This window comes from Aquarana catesbeiana, linkage group LG04 (genome assembly GCF_042186555.1).
Source record: "Aquarana catesbeiana isolate 2022-GZ linkage group LG04, ASM4218655v1, whole genome shotgun sequence".
Taxonomy (NCBI): Eukaryota; Metazoa; Chordata; class Amphibia; order Anura; family Ranidae; genus Aquarana; species Aquarana catesbeiana.
In genome coordinates, this window is record NC_133327.1 from 56422898 (window position 1) to 56445323 (window position 22426).

Below are 22426 nucleotides of genomic sequence, written 5' to 3' on the forward strand. Positions count from 1 at the left end.
AACGTTGCAAAAAAGAAGGTCAGGCACAACAGGTGCAACAGAATTAGAAGGCAACCTCACACCAGGAGGATGATTTCCCCCAGATATCCGGCCCAAGGTCCTCCGGTCAGGTAGTTTATGAACAGAAGAGGGGGGCTGTAATACTGAGGTAATAGGTTAAATGTGGGGAGTCCAGCAGCCATCAGCAGTGTGGCGGAGGGGGGATTCTAGCGAGGCAGATGCATCTCTGGGAGAAGTACAAAACCTAGTTGTTTCACCATCTTGAACCCGCAGTCTTGCCGGGAACAGGATACTATACTTAATGCCCTTTACTTGCAAAAAGAGCGCCTCATTTTTTGCGTTTCCACTGAGTAGTCTGGGAAAATCAAAAGTTTGCTGTTTTGATATGCCAGTTCCCCCTGTACTCTGGCCACGTGGAGTACCTCATCCCTATCCCTGAAGTTCAGGAATTTGAGTATAAAAGTGCGCGGTGGGCCCGGTTTAGGGGGGATGCGGTGCGCACGTTCCACTGCGTAAAAGGGTGAAAATTGAGCCAGAAGCAGGAGGGTTTTTAGTAGATTTTCCGCAAACTCAGTCGGGTGTGAACCCTCTAGACCCTCCGCCATGCCGACAATGCGGAGGTTGTTTCTCCGATTTTCGGTATCTTCTGCTTTGTATTCAAGGGCTTTAATTTTAGTGTGTAGCATTCGCAGGTCAGTGGTATGGCCCTCCACCGTGCCTTCTACATGACTTATGCACTGTTCGGCTGTATGGATTCTGGAACGCATTTTGTCCATGTCCTGCCTGATTAACCCCACATCAAGCTGCACAGCATCTACTTTAGTGGTTAGGGAGGTGACAGAGGCATGACAATTTGATGGCAGCCAGGATCTCTGCAAGACTGGTTACAGACGACGAGGGCTGCTCCTGGTTCTCCGCCTGGGATGCCATGATCGAGGATGGGCGTCTTCCAGACCCCACCCGGTCCCTGCGGACAGGGACGGATTCCTCCGGTAAAGGGGGGAAGTATACTTCTTACCCCGTCCTTTCGATGCCTGGGATGAGTAGCATCTCATGGAGATGTCCACTGCCTCTGTGGGTGTACTCTGGCCGCCAGGAGGGAGGAAAGCCTTGGATGCGGAGCTCACTCAGCAGAGATTGCAGGCAGCCCGGAGGCCCCTCCAGGATGGGGGGATTGCAAATACAGTTAGGGAGGCTAGGAGAACTCACCAGGGCCGCCGCCGGGTGTAGCAAGATGGCCGCCGTTCCGGGAGGTAGGCCGGCACCGCAGCCTGTCCTTGGGGAGATACAGGGCGTGGATGCACAACAATTGTAAACTCAGGTAGTCCAGAGGAGGATCAGGCTCTGTGTGGCCAAGGAGGCCCGAAAAACTTGCCCTGGCCGCCACCGGGTGGAGCAAGATGGCCGCCGCTCCGGAAACTAGGCCAAAGCCGCTGCCTTTCCTAGGGATAGTGCTGATCCGGACGGCTTCATTGTAGAGGCCTCGGGCGGCATTCAAATGCGCTGACAGGCTCCAGGGGCAGCGGGGAAAGCAGGATAGCAGTAGATGGGCAAGATGCAAGCAGGATGGTTGAAAAGGAGTATTGGGCAGTGGAGCTCTCACAGTCTGTGCCCTACTCCATTGCTCTCCAAGCCACGCCCCCCTGGTTCATTTTTCTTAACTGCCATACACACTCACACAGGGGTCATGGTCATGTTAGGCCTGACTGTTCATACCACTGCTGGGTCACCCATCACGTTTATGGGTGTCAGCAGATTATGATATTTTGTTTTTAATTGATTTGTGCGGTGGAAAGTCTCCTCATCCGCTTCATACACATGCATGTCACAATCATGCTTCATGTCTTGAAGACACGTCGGGCAACTGAATGAGTGTTAAAGTTATTAGTAGGTTTGGGTCACGTAAAGTTGTCTGCTATGCGTTAGGATTACTTGGTTTGGTTGCAGGGGTCTGACACGTTTTTCAGTCCCGCTCATACATTATTTTGCAGGGTGGGCATCGATCTTCAGGCCCAGACCTCGTACGTTAGTCAGAAGTATTCTCTGTCCAAGGTAAGACATGATTGCCATGCATTGTTCACTCCATCGTATTTTGCCTGCATGTTTCAGGTCACGTTCGCAACTGCAAGTTGTTCCGCAACTGTTCGGTCACGTGCAAGTTTATTATTGCAAGAAATAACAGCTTGTGAGCCAACAAAAATAAACAACATTGCAATCAGTGAGCAAGCAAAAGGAAGATTTTTTTCTTGTTGTTCTTTATTCTGTTTTTGGAAACTGCATAAGAGAGGGGTGCACCGGTCCTGGAGGTTTTTTTTTTTTTTTTTTATCCTTCAGAATGAATCGCATACTCAGGACTCCTTCAAGCAACTCTCAAGAGATCAAGCAGCGTTCCTTTCATCATTCAGGTAAGTATTTTCCATAAAACACAGTATAAAAAAATCAACATTAAACATAAAAACACATCCCCACCACCACCTTATCTTAACCTCCACCTCCCAAAATTCCAAAAACAAATCTGCCTCCTCCACACCCAAACTCTTCCTATCATAAAGCAAAACACAATACAACTTACTCAACACCCAATCTTTACACTCATCTTCCGACACCATGAAACTCCTTTTCCTGTAGCCACATCTTGCCTCCCAAATCACTTCTTTCACAATCGCAGATAAAATCCACCCCCTCCTCCTCACATCAGACCCGCCACCAGCCAAACCATACAAGCACAACTCAGGTGTAACTTCTTTTATTTCCAAAACATTTTTAACAAATCCCACCAACCTCCCCCAAACACTTTTCACAAAGTCGCATTCAAAAAACACGTGTCTTACCGTTTCCATACCACCACACCCTTCCCTTACACACCTCTCACTCCTTGCCAAATCTCTTGTTTTAAGAAAAACCATCATTAACAGACACTCATGAAAGGACATCCATACAATCTCTTTTTGCTTATTTGTCACCCCTTCTGTCCTTAAGTTCCTCCAGCATACTTCTGTTTGCTTCGTCCTTAGATCTGCGATATTTGTTATCACCTCCTCCTTCCTTAACCATTTACTCAAACAGTCTTTATTCACAGCCCCCACACCTAAATCTTTCAGACGGAGCTCATCATACCACTTCTTAATTTTGGTATAGTAGGGGGGAGGCACTAAGGCCACTGGTCTTGTCAAATCCCGAACCCCCCATCCCCACCTCACCACAAACCATCCCATCAGATATCTCATAAAGCACATTGCCCTCCCTCCGTCTATAAAAACTTTGTAGTGCAATAACCAGGAATGCATTCCTAAAAAATTCTCCACATTTGGAAAGTTCTGTCCTCCAAAACACTCTTCCTTCATTACTGTGGTTCTTGCTACTCTCTCCATTTTGGATCCCCAAAAGAAGAGAAAAAGAAGTCTCGAAAATTTTTGGACCCATCTCTTGTTGAAGGGAAAAACCACTCCAAAATAAAGTAACAGGGGGAGACAAACTGCTTTAATGACTAACGTTTTTCCTACCAAGGTTAATCTTCTCAATTTCCATAGATCCAATTTTTTTGAAATTTTCCCGAAACATTTTCGTGCATTCACTTGGTTTTGCAGATTCTTTTCAAAATGAATCACCAAAATATCCATCGTGTCCACTTTCTTAATTTTTTTGGTTGAAAAATCATGAAGTCTACTGAGCATACAGAACGCACTTTTGTCCCAGTTAACTCGCATCCCAGCCATACTTCCAAATAGTTGTAATTGTAACTCTACTCTCGCCAGGTCCCTCTGGGTTTTGCACAAAAAAACTACATCATCCATATAGCATAATGATTTTAATTTTTCCCCTTTACTACCAGGAACAAAGAAACCTTCAAAAGCTTTGTCCTTTTGGACATGCAACAAAAGAGGTTCCATAACACAAATGAACAAAAACGGAGACAGGGGGCATCCCTGTCTTACTCCCGACCTTACTTCGAAGGATTCACCTAAAAAACCATTAATTTGAATTTTACTGCTTGCTTCTCTATATAAGCATTTAACCATTTCCACAAAACTTGCAGGGAAACCCAACTTCTTAAGTACATGGAACATAAACCTATGAGACACCCTGTCGTAGGCCTTTTCCAGATCAATTCCTGCTACCGCGAGTGGCAAATTGTTATTCTGTGCATAAAAGGCCAAATCACTAAGGAGCATCAGATTGCTAGCAATCCTCCTCCCTGGGATAGCACACACTTGCCAACTTCCAATCACACTACCCACCACTTCCTTCATCCTATCTGCCAAGATCTTTGCAAAGGCTTTGTAATCCACATTGAGTAGTGTAATCGGTCGCCAGTTCTTCACATTCTTCTCATCCCCTTTCTTGTAGAGTAGAACAATAACTCCCTCCTTCTTCGTGGCTGACAGCCTCTTCTCTGCCATACAGCACCTCATCACCCTTAACACGTGAGTCTTAAGAATTGCCCAAAATTTCAAATAAAATTCTACAGGGATTCCATCTTCTCCTGGGGTTTTATTTTTAGCCATACTTTTTAGAGTCTTCTCCACTTCCAACTCTTCAACTTCTTCTCCCAGCCATGCACCTTCCTCTTCCTTCAAACCTTCTGGTAATACCTCACAATACTCTTCCACCTCTCTGGTTGTGGCGTCTTCTGCACCTCCGTATAGTTCTTCATAGAAATTCCTAACCACATCCCGCATCTTCTTCCCTCTCACCTCTTCCTGTCCATCCATCATCACCTTCATAACCTTCTTTGGGCTGAAAGCCTTCTTAAAAAAGAAACGTGAGCACTTCTCATCTTCCTCCATCGTCTGAACCTTCACTCTGAAAACGATTCCTTTCCCTTTTTCCTTAATCATTTTCCTCCTCTCTTCTTGTGCTTCTTTTAATTCCTCCTCCACCTCCATCCCCATCCTCTTGCACTGATATAAAAAATGTATCCTTGCTACCAACCTCCTTCCTACCTCCTTCCTTTCTCTAGCTTTCTCTGCCCCCATTTTTTTATAAAAGGAAGCCACCTGATTTTTCACCCAATCCCACCACACTAAAAGATCGTCAAAATCTTCTCTTCTCTTTTCCAGATATCGGAAGAAAGAAACAAGACGTTCTGAAATTGTCTCATCATTCAAAAGTGTCGTGTTCATTTTCCACGTACCCTTCCCCACCTCCACCTCCACCTCCAACTTAAAAGAACAGGAAATTAAAGAATGATCAGAAAATAATACTGGAGTCACCTTATATGTTTCCCCTTTCAGAAAAGATGACAAAAAAAGGAAATCAATTCGAGACCTCACCGTCCCCCTATCTGACAGGTAAGTAAAAGTTGTATTCCTCCCCTCCACCTCCATGGCTACATCATGCATTTTGAAGTCATCTATTATCTCGTTCAACAATCTAGATGAAACATCCATCCCACCGTCACCACTGGTCCCCTGTCTATCTTCATTCCTCCGCACACAGTTGAAGTCACCTACTAAGACTGTTGGAACCCTCCCAGGTAAGCATACTCTCAAGGTCTTTAAAAGGCTCACTCTTTCCCTTTTTTCTGCAGACGCATAGCTTGATCACTCTCACATGCTGCCCCAAAAAGTCAAGTGTTACAATCTGCAATCTTCCTGGAACAAACACTTCATGCGCAATAATTTTGATATTTTGATTTTGCACCACCACCCCAATCCCCTCACTTCTGGACTCACATGCATAAGCCCACACAGACGGACCCCATGTCCAATCAGCCACAGGGTCATTCATTATTCCGCATTCTTGCAGACATAAGACGTCCACGTTAATTTGACTTATCTCCTCAAAGACCGCCACCCTCCTTACTTTCGCAGCAATGCTCCTAACATTTATAGACCCTATTGAAAGAGCCATCAGAAAAAAAGGAAAAAACATAGCCATAACACAAAACCTTAAAATCCATCCTTCCTTCAACTCCATCTGTATCAGACAGACTCTTCTTCCTTCTCCAGGTAACCGGAGAGCTGGCGGACTCCTCCTCGGAATCCCCATCCTCAGATACTATTCCACCCTCCACACCACCAGCCCCAGGTACGCCCTCCCTAGGTCTTTTTATAGCGGAAGTGTCCGGTCCCTCCAGTGGCGTGAAAGCATCCTCCATCCTTTGAACACATTCAATGTCACTAACAGTGTCCATTTCTCCTTCCTCTTCTGATTCACTGTCTGACAGGCTGCCAAAAAGAGATGATGTCCGACCTGTCTCCACTACCGCCTCTTCCTTCCCCAAAAGGGTATCCTCATTCTGTCTCCCATCTTCCTGCCTTCCATCGGGGGGCCTCAGAGCTTCACCGCCATCCTCTTCACCCGGTAAGACATCCGCGGCACCAGAACCAGCACTACAACCTGCCACTTCATTCACAGTGGCTGCGGCCGTGCTACCTGCTCCTGCCACATCACCTGTCTGCCCCTCGGGCGCAGCTTCACTGGCCGGGTGCTCCGGAGGTTTACCAGGAGGCCCCGCCCTTACACCGGCAGAACCCCTAGCACTCTCCTTTGCACCATCTCGCGACCTCTGCTGCCTGCTTTCTCTTTTTTCCTTCCCCTCAGGCAATACAGTAGCCAACCACTCTTTCCTTGCGGCCCGATACTGCTCACAATCCTTCGCTACATGCCCGGCTCTTTTGCAAATGTCACATACCCTGCTCTCCTTGCATTCCCGTGCGACATGGCCTCCTTTCCCACAAAACCGACATTTTAAATCTTGATCACATTCGTTACTAACATGTCCGTACTTCATGCATTTCCTACAATATCTCGGTTAGAAAAGAAAAGAAACCCCCGTTCTCCTCCGATGGTAAATACTGCGGGGGGTCTCTTAACTCCTCCCACACAACTAGAGTCCGACTTAAAGGTCCCAAAGAACCGGTATTTCCCGGACCAAATTTGGAAATTATTAAGCACCTTCTCCCCACTTCTCAGTCTATCGCAATAGTTGCCCAAAAAAGCTCTGACCAAATTAACATCTGTAAAAGGATTGTACAGGTGAACAGTAATTACCTTTTCTTCCTGCATGAACAAAGGTTGAACTCCGAATTTCCTCCCGATTTCGGTATCTTCCACCAGCTTAAACTTTTCGTAAACCTCCCAACAGACCTCGGTAGAGTAAAATGTGACATCATATAAATGTTGGTTAGGGAAATCCTGTAAGCACAATATGTCTCTTACCCCGAGGCCCAAAATGCCCGTCAAAAGGTCCACCACCACGGTCCTCAACGTCACATCAGTACATCCTGGCCGTACCAGAAAGCGCAGCGAGTCTCGAATCCCTCGGACCGCCATTGTAGAAGAAGAATATGCCGATCACCTCAGAACTGATTGCTTTCCTGCGGGGGCTCCCACAAGGGGAAACCCCCACAGTTCCGCCAACCGCCCAGAGATAAAGTCGCCTTCAAGAGGGCGATCGCTCCTCGTTGCCCGGGGACTAAGCCTTCAGCCAATAGCAGCAAGGGGGGGCCCTTCGAAAAAGGGACGCTCCCCCCAAGGCCGACTGTCGGGTACCCCGGGCACCTTTCAACATCGATACAAGAGAGTCGAAACCACACTTGATCTAAGCCAAAAGGCCGAGAAGCGATAACCCAATTATTCTCTTTTCCGAGCGAGCGGCGGCCTGGCACAAACGAAGAGCTCGCTGAGAGATGCCCGTCTAGCCTTCCCCCAGTCTAGGCTGGCCGCAGCCGCAGACACAGTGACTTTTCACACCTACCCGGGCTTGAGGCCTAATCCCTCAACACACCTGTCTAACACCTCCTTAACACACCTGCAGCCCATTCTGACCTGAAAACTGTCAATTAGGCAGCCCTGAGCACTAATTGCACACATCCAGGTGCTCCTCGTTAATGCCCGACGAGGGAAATCATTTGCATGGCCCCGCCTCCTGGTAACATGAACGAGGAAGACAAGATGGGGACCCACTAGAGGGAGACACAGGCTGCGAAAAGGAGGGAGTGAGGGAATGCCTGGACTGACTTTTAGCTAGCTGCAACAAGGGACAGAGATGGAGCAAAGTCAGGCCTATTGAAATGGCCTGGGCCTGCCTGCTGCCTCTAAACTGACCCCGCAGTGAAGGCTTTGTTTTGGGCCCTGGGAGAAAGATTGATAAAACATTAGCTAGCTGTCTTGTCGAAATGTGTCTACTTACTTACTTGCTGACTTCATAGGTTTGGCTTCTTGCAACTGCCACTTTACCTGCTGCTTCTTCCTGGCCCCAAAAATATGGAGCGAGGAGGTAGGGAGAGAGATAGGCCAAGAAACTGACATGAAGCAAAAACACCAATACACACAGGGGTTAAATGCAAGTTTATTGCAAGAATTAACAGCTTTGTGAGCCAACAAAAAAAAACAACATTGCAATCAGTGAGCAAGCAAAAGGAAGATTTTTCTTGTTGTTCTTTATTCTGTTTTTGGAAACTGCATAAGAGAGGGGTGCACTGGTCCTGGAGGTACTGCAATACCAGGTCGATGCGTGGAGTGGACAGAGCAAGCTCTTCTTCCATCTCCCTGTTCTAAAAATCCATTTAATATATGGTCCCCAAATAGGGGACGTATCAGATATTAAACTGATATTTTTTTTTACCATTCAGAACAAGATTTTCAGTACATACAACATTACTGTCGTGGTACAAACCAACTGTACAATCTCATCATCATAGTACTTTTATACAAAAACATAAAACAAAACAACATACATCTTATCCTACCTCCCTGAGCTAAAAACCCTACACTGATAAACAAACTAAGACAAACAACACACAACACCTATTCTTCAACATTACAAACATAAATCAAGAAAACCTACTACCTCGTTTCTTTACATTTTTAACTTTGAAATCATAATCTAAGGGTAGAAGACAACCCCCCTCCCAAAACTCAAATTCACCGACTTACACTCATTTACAACCTAAACACCCTGTTCCCTACCACACTCAAAAAAACTACACACTCCACTTATTCCTCTTACAACCCCATTTACCTCTCCTTCCTTACCTACACATACCTCAACCCACCCCTACTTTCACAAAACTATTCCAACTCCTTCTTCTCCAAATTCTTCTGCTTTTTATCTCTCCCATCACCTTCACATCATACAAATAGGCTGTATGCAACTTTGCTAGTATCATCTTACAACAAAAATCCACTCCCAAATCCTCCTTCCTTACCACCAATTGCTTCCTCATATCCCATAGAACCTCCTTAAACACAAAACACCACACCCAACCTAAACCTTTCCCTTCCACCTTCCCCAAACCAACATCGGTTAACAAACCTACATATGTAATTTTACACTTACAAACTCTGTCCAAAAAAACCCCAAAACATGCCTGCACCTTTTTAGCATACTCACAATCCCATAACACATGTTTAACATCTTCCACTCCTCCACACCCTTCTCTAGGGCATTTATCCGACCGAATCACATCCCGTCCTTTCAAAAACTCCTAGTTGACAAACCTTCGTGTAAAGCCAACCAGGCCACATCCCTCTGCCTATTGTTCACCCCTTCCACTCCTAAGGCATTCCAAGTTTTAACCGCCTCCACTGACCTCAAACCTCGAATATTACACACAATGCTTTGCTTAAACATCTTTTCTTTTACTCCCTTCTTATCCCCTCCATCCAACCCCATTCATTGTAGTCCATGTTCTGTACCGATCTTCTCCAATTTCTTATAATGACATGACGAAAGAAAACGGTTTTCCCCAAATCCACTCCACACCAACCTAATCTTCTAAAAATCCATCCTCCCATATACTTCATCATATCAGATGTTCTTCCACCTGACTCCATTGCTCTGAAAGCCGTCAGCCAATAATGCATATCAATAAAATTTGTCAAATCAGGAAAACCTAGACCCCCCAACCGACATGGCTTCTTAACCGTCTCTCTCGAAATCAGTTCCATCTTAGGAAAACAAAATGTTATTAATTCTCATAATCCAGACCTTCCCCATTGGCATAATTACTACTGTATATAACACCAACGGAAGTACCACCGCCTTCAGTATCAACACTTTACCCTTTAACGTCAAATCTCTCATTGACCAGAAGTCGACTTTCCTTTTTACTTTCGCCAATAATTCTTCATAGCACTCCTTCCCTTTGAGAGTTTTCTCAAAGGTAATGCCCAAGATTTTAACTTCCTTTTTAACTTCTAGCTTATTTTTTATAACAACTTCTGTACCAAGATTACATAATCCACTCTTACTCCAATTCACTCTCATCTTTGACACCACACAATACAGATCTGTTAATAAGCACACCCTATCAATCTCCCTTTGAGATGAACATACCGCCACGTCATCCATATATGCCATAGTCTTCACAATTCCACCACTTCCTCCTGATATCACAAAACCCTTAGATACTTTCTTTTTCTGTATGCTGTTAAGCAAAGGTTCTATTACACAAATGAACGCAAGTGGTGACAAAGGGCACCCCTGTCTTACCCCAGACATGATCTGAAAAGGTGCGCTCAGCGTACCATTAACCAACACATGACTACTAATACCTTCATAAAAGGCCTTCAATTACTTTCAAAAGACCTATTGGTATTCCCAGCCTTTCCATTACTTGTCGCATAAAGACATGTGACACCCTGTCGTATGCCTTCTCCAAATCTAGAGATTCTACCACCAATGGCCTGTAGTTTCTTCCCGCATAGGAGACCATATCCCTCAAAAGGATCAGGTTATCCGAAATTTTCCTCCCCTGCAAAGCACATGTCTGCCATGGTCCAATTGCCTTACCCAACACTTCCTTCAACCTATTAGCCACCACCTTAGCTATTAGCGTATAGTCTACATTTAAGAGGGTTATAGGCCTCCAATTTTTAATTTCTCTTTTATCACCTTTTTTATATATCAAAGTGATCACCCCCTCTCTCATTGAAACTGATAATCTTTTTCCTCCAAACACTTCTTTAACCACATTACAAAAATCTATTCCAATTCTTTCCCAAAAGGATAAGTAAAATTCTGCTGTCAACCCATCACAACCAGGTGTCTTATTTTTTGCATTCCTGCAAGAGCCTCTTTAATTTCTATGTCACTAACCTCCCTCTCCAACCACTCTTGCTCTTCTCTTCCCAGACTTATATCCAACACTTCACAATATGCCTTCATTTCCTCTTCCTCCTCCGCCTCATATCCTTTAAACTGATTTTTAAAGAACAATTTCACCTCCTTTATCATACCTTCATCTTCCTTCCTCCCTCATTAACCGACACCAACACATCCTTCTTCCCACATGTCTTCTTGAAAAAATACCTCGTGCATTTCTCATTTTGCTCCATATGCTTTATTTTTGCCTGAAACACAATATTGTTTCCTTTCTCCCTAATAAAATCCCTCCTCTCTTCTTTCACCCTTCTTAATTCATCCTCCACATCTCTATCCATCTCTTTTAAAGCCTGTAGGGCCTTTAGTCTCCATCCCAATCTTTCATATAACTTCTCTCCATTGCCCTCCTCCTTCCCCATACTCTAAAGAACACACCCACTCTGTATTTTACCAAATCCCACCATTCCATTAAATTATCAAACTTGCATTTCCTCTGCGATAAGTGCTTATACAAAATGCTCAAATTCTTCTACAACCTCCACATCCTCCAAAATAAGGTTGTTAGTTTCCACAACCCTCTTCCAAACTTCACTGAAACCTCAAACAGAAAACCAGCCTGTATTCCACGATGATCCGAAAAAAAAAATGCATCAAAAAGGTGATAAAATCTCTAAATTTCAAACTTTTAGAACATAACAATAAATACGGGATTTGATTCTCCCTGTTTCTGAAAAGAAAGTAAACTTGTCTCCTGCCAGACCTCTTTCCCAACATCCACCAGACAAAAATCAGAAATAATATTATTCACAAGGGTACTTGATCCATCAAGGGTTCCTCCACATCCACCCACCCTATCAGACACTTCCCTCACTGTGTTAAAATCCCCCTCCACTATGGTCGGGATTCTACCACTCAAAAAAAATTGCAATTCCTGAAAAAACGCAATCCTTTCAGATCTCCCTGCTGGAGCATAAATATTTATAATTCTAAAAGTAAAATTTGCCATCTCAAAAATAGCTAACAGGTATCTTCCTGGGATCAGAATTTTATATTCCACCAGTCTAATTTTGTCATTTTTTACCAAAAAACCCACACCACAATTTTTATTGTCACCCGCCGGGGACCATATTGCCTCCCCCTTCCACTCATTTTTTCCCAGGAGAATACTTAATGCCACATTCTTGTAGGCAAATAATATCATGTTTACACACAGATAAAAAATAACAGCCCTCCTACTCATGGCTCCAATTGAGCGCACATTTAGTGATGCGATTGTCACCGCCATCATCGCAAAAAAATACAGAGGGTGATAAAAACAAAACATTACTATGTCCCTTTTTCCATCCCACCCTCTCCTAGCTGCCACTACAGGGGACTCAGGAGGTTCACCTTCATCACAAGATGAAACCATCCCCAACAAACGTTCTGTTTCTGTTCTAGCTTTTTTGCAAGCTACATTATCTCTCACATCTTCATTTTCCATACTCCTCTGACCAGGAGTCAGCGGATCACTGTCCTCCATATCCATCTTCGATCCCCAATCCACATCCGTCATTCCAACAGTTACAGGGTTAATCTCACACATATTACCATCTCCCTCCGTCACCTCCATCTCTGCCTCTTCCACTTCTTTATCAGATAATAAAAGCACCTTATTTTCAATTGCAGCCAAATTTCTTTTAAGTTCCAGTTCTCTCCCTAAGTTAGCTTGGAGTACATTCATTTGCATAGCCGCCGCCCCTGACACGCCCACTCCACCCTATTTTTTTTTCTTTCCTTTGTTACTAGGCTCTCCCTAGCTACAGCATCACACGAGGCGGCCACGCCCACCTTCGGCGTCCCGGCGCCATCTTTTCCTCCTTCACTCGTCGCTGCTATACATGCCGCTAGTGCAGTCTCAGGGGTCACTACCACCTCCTCCTCCATCCGCTCTTCCTCCCCACGGATTCCACACTCCAAGATAAGTTTAAGGGCTTTCTTCTTAGCGGCGGCTCTGCCCTCAATTTCTGCAACAGCAGCCTGTACCTCAGGGGACACATACAGACCCCTAGCCTTACCCCCTATAAACAGCGTCAGCAAAGGAGAAAATCCTACATCCTGCCTTACCTTTTTCAGGGCAATTCCAAGCAAAGTGACCTGATTCATCACACAAATCGCACTCTCTCTCCTGTTTACAGTCCTTTGCCATGTGATTGTCAGCCCCACATTGTCTGCACCTCATTAATACCTTACATTCCTCCTTTTCATGTCCATATTTGAAACATGTCCTACAAAAAGGGAGGTTGCCCAGAAAAAAACCAAAGAACACCTCTCCCCTGCAATTGAGAAGAAAGGTGGAGGCAAAGTATATACACCCTTATTATCAGTACTGAATTTCACTTTAAAATTAATTTTACTGCTATACATGCCATATGCATTCCTTATCTTCACACCCCCATCAATTTCAGAGCAAAACTTTGAAAGGTAAATCCTCACCACCTCCTGTTCCAGAAAAGGGTTGTAAAGATGTACAACCACATCTCTCTTCTCCGCATCAAATAATGGTTCAATTTCCACATCTTCCCAAATACCAGTGTCTCTCTTCCCACGATAAACTTCATATGCCCTCAAGCACACATCCTCAGAATAAAATGAGACATCGTAAGTTCCTGTCGCAGGAAAATCCTGCAGCGGATATCGCTTACCGTCAATTCCAGACTCTCCAACCGACAATCCTCAATCTTCTTTACTGTATAAGTTTTTTTTTCTGGTCCGACCACCAGTCTCAAGAATTTGGGTAAAATCCTTCTCGCCATTCTCCACCAACCACGCTCAAAAAGACTCCGGGTTCCCCAAAGGGGAGATCCAGAGCTTCACTTCCACCAATCGATGAGTTTCCTCACATTGTCACACCACAGTAGATTTTTTTTTTTTTTTTTAAACCACATCAGTTCTAGAAAAATAACCCAATCTTAAATCTTTTCTCTTAGGTATTTTCGACAGATAGGAAACTCCGTCTTTTTTCCATCAATACATCATTTGTGGTAAGTATAATTATATTTTTTAAAATTTATCTATTTTATCATCCTATTCCAAAGATTAAATTTCCAAAATTTTTCAGATTTTTCTTTACCAAAACATTTTACATCTCTTAGGTAATAGGTATATAAGAAGCTTAATCCTAGTCTAACACAAGCCTCCTCTACAATTATTTCTCTTAAAAATGTTTATTTTCCAAAGTGAGATTTTAATTGAGTTTATTAGTAACCAAATTCTCTTAAAATCTTCCTTTGGAATTCCCACTCCATAGAGCACCATTTCAGATTTAAAATTTTTAAATCGTACTTAGTTCTTGGATTAAAGGTCCAACTTTTCTCCAAACTTCCTGTGCATATCCACAATTCCAAAAAACGTGAAGTGGTGTTTCATCAACATAACAGCCCATCTTTACACATTGTGCATTCCTAATTAATCCTCGACAATATTGAAAATTTTTAGTTGGCAAAATTTCTCTTATGATGCACCAAGCTAAATCTTTTGGTTCATTGGATAGGAGTCTATAAGCTGCCATGTCCCAAATTTCTTTAGTTCTTTTGTATGCAAAATTTTTGATTGGGCTCATAATACATCTCTCTTCCAGGAGTTTTTTTAGTTTTTTATAGTCTTTTAAAATATTCATATCAACATCCACCAGTTTAAAATCTTTAAAAATTCTTTCCAAAATAATATAGTTTTCCAGAGGAGTCCATCTTACAGGTTTCTTCTGATCCAATTCCATGAAACCACACTAAAGCCATCATTATAAAGACTTTTGATCTGTTTTAAAAGTTTGTCTGGAAAACCCATTTTTTCTTTAAAACACGGAATAAAAACTCATGGGCCACTCTGTCGTATGCTTTTTCAAAATCTAAGGATGCCAGAGACAAATTCTGACCGCGATCTTTCACATCCCAAATTATATCTCGTATTAGTATTAAAGAGTCTGAAATGGTCCTACCTGGCACAGCACATGTCTGATCCTCCACGACAATCGAATCCACGTGTTTTCATCCTGTTGGCAATCAATTTTGCGTATATCTTGTAGTCCATATTTAGCAATGTAATTGGTCTCCAATTCTTAATTTGTTCTTTGTCTCCTTTTTTTGTAGATGAGAACTATCACTCCTTCATTCTAGGAATCTGGCAATTTAAAATTTTTGGACACTTTATCAATAACTTCCATAAAATTTTTAATAACTCCCCCCAAAAAATTGATAAAAAAAAATTCTACTGGAAGTCCATCCTTGCCCGGAGTTTTAAAATTGGAAAAGCTTTTAAAAACGGTTACAATTTCTTCAGAGTTAAAATCTTTTGCCAACAATTCTCGATCCAACATGTTTAAGGCATTATCCAGACCATTAATAAAAAATTCCGATAATAAATCATCCGTGTTTTTTTGTGCAAAATAGTTCTTTATAAAATTCTTTTACTTTTCCCAGTTTTCTTATTGTGGTTTCCCCTTTGATTTTTTTAACTTCATGTTTCTTACCAATGATTATTTTTCATTTTCCTCTAGGTCTCTTACTCTAGAATTGAAGATAATTTGCTTTCCTCGGTCTTCCAACATTTTTTTAATTTCTTTCCTTGTTTTTTCTATTTCAGTTCCTATATCAATTCCTTCACTTGCGAAACGATGGTAAACTTGTAGTCTAGCGGTAAGTCTTTGATATAATTCTCTTTTTTCCTTCTCTTCTTCTTTGCTTTTCTTGATAAAAAAATTCTTTGAAAAGCTCTTTTCCTTCATCCCACCATATTAGAATGTTTTCATAGTTTACCTTTCTCTTATTCCATTCTTTGTACAATTTCTCAAATTCTTCTCTTATTTTCCCTTCTTTTAGTAGTGAGGTATTCAATTTCCAGTAAGGTGATTTTTTCTCCACCCCACCTCCAATTTCCACCCTGCAAAAAATTAATTTATGATCTGAAAAACAATTGTCCTTAGTTTCGAACCCTTATTTTGATGGATTCCGATATAAAGAAGTAATCTATTCTGGATACAGCTCTATTGCTACTCCATGTTTGCTTATGACTTAGATCTGCTCCACAAGCCATCCATGCATCTTTTAAATTTATGGAAGATATCACTTCTTTTAGGCTGCTAACGGAGCTATCTTTTTTTGATCGTCATCCAGTGAACAATTGAAATCTCCGCCAATAATTATAGGATCAGATCCAAGAGAGAAAAGTTGCAAGATTTCAAATAATTCTTTTCACTCTTCTTTTTGGTTAGAAGCATAAACGCTAAAAACTTTTATTTTTTTGTTCTCCTTTCCCTAGGGTTGCCATTAGGAGTCTTCCGGGGCAAAGGTCTTCGATTGCGGTAAGCTCCCACTCTTTTGATGTCAAGATACCGACTCCTACACATTTATTTGTATTTCCTCCAGAAAAGGCGGCATTACCCTTCCAAAATTTTTTAATTTCATCATACGATATTCTTTGTTCCAAATTGCATTCTTGTAAGAAAATAATATCAAAACCCTGCATCTCTAAGAAGTCGTACAGAGCCGCTCTTCTTCTTGGGCTCCTCAGACTTCTCACATTCAGGGATGCTATTTTCGTCATTTTGATAGTCGGTTGATTGCAGGGCTCTCCCCACCGCCCTCTTCTGGACCAGATGGATACTCCTCAATTTTGAGGCTCTCTTCTTCGGGTTCACTTGAAGAGATATCCCCAATGATTGGCTCCACCACTCAAACTTTTCTTTTCCCTTCATTTTCCTCTTCTTCTGTTTCCTCTTGCCTTTCTTTAGAACCTCTTTTTAAGGACATAGCATCTACCTGCATGTTTCCAGGTTCTTCCACTACCTCCACAGGTTCTGGTGCACTGGTGTTCACTTGCACTTCCATCTCCTTTTCACTAGCTTTTTCTTCTTCCAACGGCCCCTCCGCACCTGGTACTTCTGACACCCCACTATTTTCTGTTTCTTCCACTACCTGGGTCACATTCGTAGGATCTTTAGGTTGTTCTTCACCTGGTGCCACTTGGGCCTCTCCTCCATCTCTTCTTCTGCATCTTTCTTCCTCGTCTCTTCTTCTTCTTCAGCTTTTCTTTTAGGACAATCTAATTTTGTGTGCGATTGCCCTACACACTTCCAGCATCTTGGACAAAAATCATCATCATGGCCATATTCCGCACACTTCTTGCAGTACACGGGCATGCCGGCAAAAAATAAATATCCCCTACTCCGATGAAAATAATAGGTGGCGGTCTACACACTCCTCCATCTTGATCTTTCCTGAATGTTACAAGGAACCGCCTCTTACTATTCCATACACCAAAGGTTTTTCCATCCCCTTTGAAGGTGACTTTATCACAATACTTATACAAGAATTGTTCCACCTCCTTCTGGGAAATGAATGGGTTGTACATATGTACCGTAACCAATTTTGCCTGATGTTGGAATAGAGGCAATACTTTAATTCCTTTAAAAATTGGGTCATCTATTCGCTCCATGTATAGGGAAAAAGCCCTCTCGCAGGCTCCAGTGCTGTTCAAAGTCACATCCACTGTTCTCCGTGAAAAAAAATCTTGAACGCAAAATTAATCATCCAAAGAAATATTCAACAGTGGGCCAAAAATTTTGTTGTACAGGAAGCGAAGATTCTTTTCTTCAGGAAATCCTGGTTCCACAATAAAGCGCAAAGTATCCTTCATGCTGAAGAAATCTGAAGAGGCAGACTCACGGTGATCATCTCCTTTCTTCTTAGGAACTCCATTTCCAACAAACGAATAAATAATGAGCTTCCGTCCAAAAAACTAATAAGTAATGAGCTGTCGATTCCTCCGTCCAATCCAACGAACTCCAAGGATCCGGTATTCAAATTATAGTCTTGAGATGAATCCCAAGCTATAGATCGTCCCCCGTGAAACTTCTGACAGCGCTGAGCCCAATAGCAGCAAGAACCTGACCAATGAAGGAACAGGTTGACAAGGCCAAGCTCAGCTGGTGTCTTCAGTAAACCTCTTAGTTTTTTTTTTTTTTCTTTTTTTTCTTTTTTCCCCGTCAGCATGAATCGTATACTCTGAACTCCTTCAATCAACTCTCAAGAGACTGAGCAATGTTCTTTACATCAGCCAGGTAAGTATAACAAAATTCTCTCTTTCTTTAAAAAAAGCTTTAAAACACCTAACCCAACCTCCACCTCCCAAAATTCAAGAAAACATCTGCCTCCTCCACACCCATCCTCTTCCAATCAAACAAAAACACATGATACAATTTACTCAACACCCACTCGGCACATTCTTCCTCAGACAGTACAAAACTTCCCTTCCTATAGCCACACCTTGCTTCCCAGACCACCTCTTTTACAATTGCTGACAAAATCCACCCTCTCCTCCTCACATCAGGCCCTCCACCCACCAAACCATACAAACATAATTCTGATGTGATTTCCCTTCCTCCCACCACGTTCTCCACAAGGCCAGCCAACCTCTCCCAAATTCTTTTAACAAAAAGGCATTCCAAAAACACATGTCTTACTCTTTCAATCCCTCCACATCCTTCCCTTACACATCTTTCATCTCTTACAAAGTCTCTGGTCTTTAAAAAGTCCATCGTCAACAAACATTCATGAAAACTCATCCAGACAATCTTTCTGTTTGTTAGTCACCCCATCTATTTCTAGATTCCTCCAACACTCCTCCACCTGTTTCGGTCTTAAGTCAGCAATGTTTGAAATTAGCTCTTCTTTCCTTAGCCATCTAACCAAAGTTTTTGACCACAGCACCAGTACCCAAGTTGCCTAAACAATTTTTATCGTACCACAACTTTAGTTTAACATAATAGGGAGGGGGAACAAGAGCCACTGGCTTAGTAAGATCCCGTTTTCCCCAACCCCAGCGCACAACAAACCATCCCATCAGGTACCGCATAAAACTCATAGCTTTTCCTCCACTTAAAAAGGCTTTATGATGCAACAACCAGGAATGCATCCCTATAAAAGGACTCCACATTGGGGAAATTATACCCTCCCAACGTCATTTCTTTTATTACAGTAACTCTTGCCACTCGCTCCATTTTTGCTCCCCAGAAAAAAAAATAAACAAAAGCCTCTCGATTTTTTGTAGCCACCTCTTATTAAAAGGGAAAATTAAACCAAAATAAAGCAACAAAGGCAGGCAAACTGCCTTTACAATCAGTGTCTTGCCTGTCAGTGACAATCGTCGAAGTTTCCAGAAATCAAGTTTTTTTGTCAATTTCTCTACACATTTAGCAGCGTTTTCCTGGTTCTGCAAATTCCTCTGGAAGTGTATGCCCAGTACCTCTATTGTGCCGACTTTTTTTATCTTGCCTGAGGGGGATCTCAACTAACCCACTTAAGGTGCAGACCACACTCTTACCCCAATTCACACGCATTCCTGCGACACTCCTGAATAGTTGCAGCTGTAATTCTGCCCTAGAAAGATCCCTTTGGGATTTGCACAAAAAAGTTACATCGTCCATGTAACGTAGAGACTTCAACCTACTCCCATTTCCACCCGGGACAAAGAAACCTTCAAAGGCTTTATCTTGTTGGACTTGCTGCAGAAGAGGCTCCATGATACAAATAAACAGGGCAGGGGACAAGGGACACCCCTGTCTTACCCCAGATTTGACTTCCAATGGTTCCGACAGGATCCCATTTATTAACACCCTACTACATACACCTGTATAAAGGCTTCTGACCATCCTAACAAAATCTTTGGGAAAACCCAATCTTTCAAGAACAAAAAACATAAACTTGTGGGAAACCTTATCATAAGCCTTTTCTAAATCAAACCAGCTACTGCCAGAGGTAAGTTGTTGCACTGAGCATAATAGGCCAGATCTCTTAACAGTACCAAGTTATCAGCGATCCTCCTTCCTGGAATTGCACACACCTGCCAATCACCTTCCCGATCACTTCCTTCATCCTATTGGCCAGAATTTTAGCAAGAATCTTGTAATCCAAATTCAAAAGGGTTATTGGCCTCCAGTTCTTTATGTCCCTTGCATCCCCTTTCTTATATAGCAGTACGATCACTCCCTCCTTCATGGATGCAGCCAACCTCCCCGACCTCATGCAATACCCTAACACCTCAACGAGATATGTTTTAATAAACGGCCAAAACTTAAGGTAGAACTCAACCGGGATACCATCTCCACCAGGGGTCTTATTCCTTGCCATTCCTTTGAGCGTTTTTTCTACTTCCGCCTCTCATACCACATCCGACAAAAAACCGCCTTCATCCTTCTCCAGTCTTCCTTGTAGGACGTTGCAATAATCTTTCACCTCTTCCAGGGTAGCACCATCTTCTCCTCCGTACAAATCCTAATAAAAGGTCCTCACGCTGTCTCTCATTCTTCTCCCTTCGACTTCCTCTTGACCATCCAACATTTTCCTCATCACCTTCTTAAGACTGAAGGCCTTTTTGAAAAAAAATCTGGAACATTTTTCATTTTCCTCCATATTCTGCACCTTAGCACTGAAGACAATACTTTTCCCTTTTGCTTTTATCATCTTTCTCCTCTCCTCCTGAACATCCTTTAGTTCCTCCTCCACCTCCAAACCTAGATTTTTACATTTATAGAGAAAATGCGTTCTTTCAATCAATCTCCTCCCTACCTCTCTTTTCTCTCTTGCCTTTTCCGCCCCCACCTTCTTAAAAAAGAAAGCCACCTGTTTCTTAACCCACTCTCACCATTCCAGCAGATCTTCAAAACTGTCTGTCTTTCTTCTCTTCTAGGATTTTGAAAAAAAGAAAACAAAAAACGCCCACCAACCTCCTCATCTTCTAAAAGTAAAAGGTTAAGCTTCCATGTACCTCTTCCAAATTCCACCCCCACCTCCAGATTAACAGATACATAAATCAACGAATGGTCAGAAAAAAATCATTGGGACAACCTGGTAAGTTTCACTCTTCAGAAAACGGGATAAGAAAATAAAATCTATCCGAGATGACACTGTGCCTTTATCGGAATGGTAAGTATGAGTAACGTCTCCTTTCTCTACCTCCATAGCAACATCATGCATACTAAAGTCGTCCACAATCTCGTTCAAGATCCGAGATGTAACATCTATCTCCCCCATCACCACTGGCCCCTTGTCGGTCTTCCCGTCTCCTTACACAGTTAAAATCACCCACCAGGACAGTTGGCATTCTCCCAGGTAAGTGCATTTTTAAAGTCTCCAAAAACTTTACCCTCTTTTCTCTGCAGGAGCATAACTATTCATTACCCTCACATATGTTCCTAAAAAGTCTAAGGTCACAATCTGCAACCGTCCAGGAATAATGATTTCATGTGATACAATCTTAATATTTAAGTTTTTAACCACCACACCAACCCCCTCACTCCTAGACACACACGCTGGTGCCCACACAGAAGGACCCCAAGACCACTCTGCTGACGGATCACTTGTTATACCGCACTCTAGAAGACACACCACATCCAAATTATATTTACTAACTTCATCAAACACAGCCACTCTCCTGTCCTTAGCCACAATACTACGAACATTAATAGACCCTATTGTTAGAGCCATTATCAAAAGAAAAATGGACACAGCCATGATACAGCATTAAAAGTCCATCCTACTCTCCGCCTCACTCACTCCTGACTGGCTTCTCAACATCCTCCGGGGAACCGGAGAGCTGGCGGATTCCTCCTCGGAACCCCCATATTCAGGCATTACCCCTTCACCTTCCGCCCCTCTAGACAAGGACCCATCTGACCTAGCCCTTTTGCTAGAGGATTTGTCCATCAGCTCAGGTGTGGAAGAACCATCCATTCTATGACCACACTCAATACTGTCATCACTCCATCTCTTCTTCCTCTTCATCTGACTCACTATCAGACAAACTTCCCAGAAATGATGACGAACGCCGTCTCCTTTCCATATTTATAGAATCCAAACCTTGATCCTCTTGCACTGCCATAGGGGGGCATCAGCCTGTTCTCCATCCTCCTTCTCCTCCTTCTCCTTCTCTTCTAATCCACCAGGAGGGCCACCATCTTCACCCCGCAGAACATCCACAGTACTAGGACTGACACCACCACCTGCCACTTGAGAAACAGCAGCAGCGGCTGTGCCCACAGATCCCACTGCATCACCTGCCTGCTCCTCGGGTGCAACATCACTGGCCGGGTGCTCAGGTGGAACCCCAGGCGGGTCCGCTTGTATGTCAGCGGTGTCCCCCCTAGCATTCGCTCCCGCACCATCTCACGGCCTCCACTGCCTATCTTCTCTTTTCTCCTTCCCTTGCGACAGGACCTTGGATAGCCATTCTTTCCTAGTGGCTCGATACGTCCCACACTGCTTAGCCATATGTCCTGCTTTTGACAAATGTCACACACTCTCCCCTCCTTACAGTCCCGAGCCACGTGTCCTCCTTTCC

General features: G+C 43.1%; 1 pseudogene; it reads right to left on the minus strand.

Annotated features, from left to right (window-relative positions):
* Positions 1 to 8416: 8416 nt before the first annotated feature.
* LOC141141875 (U2 spliceosomal RNA) lies at positions 8417 to 8589 on the minus strand (annotated as a pseudogene).
* Positions 8590 to 22426: the final 13837 nt, after the last annotated feature.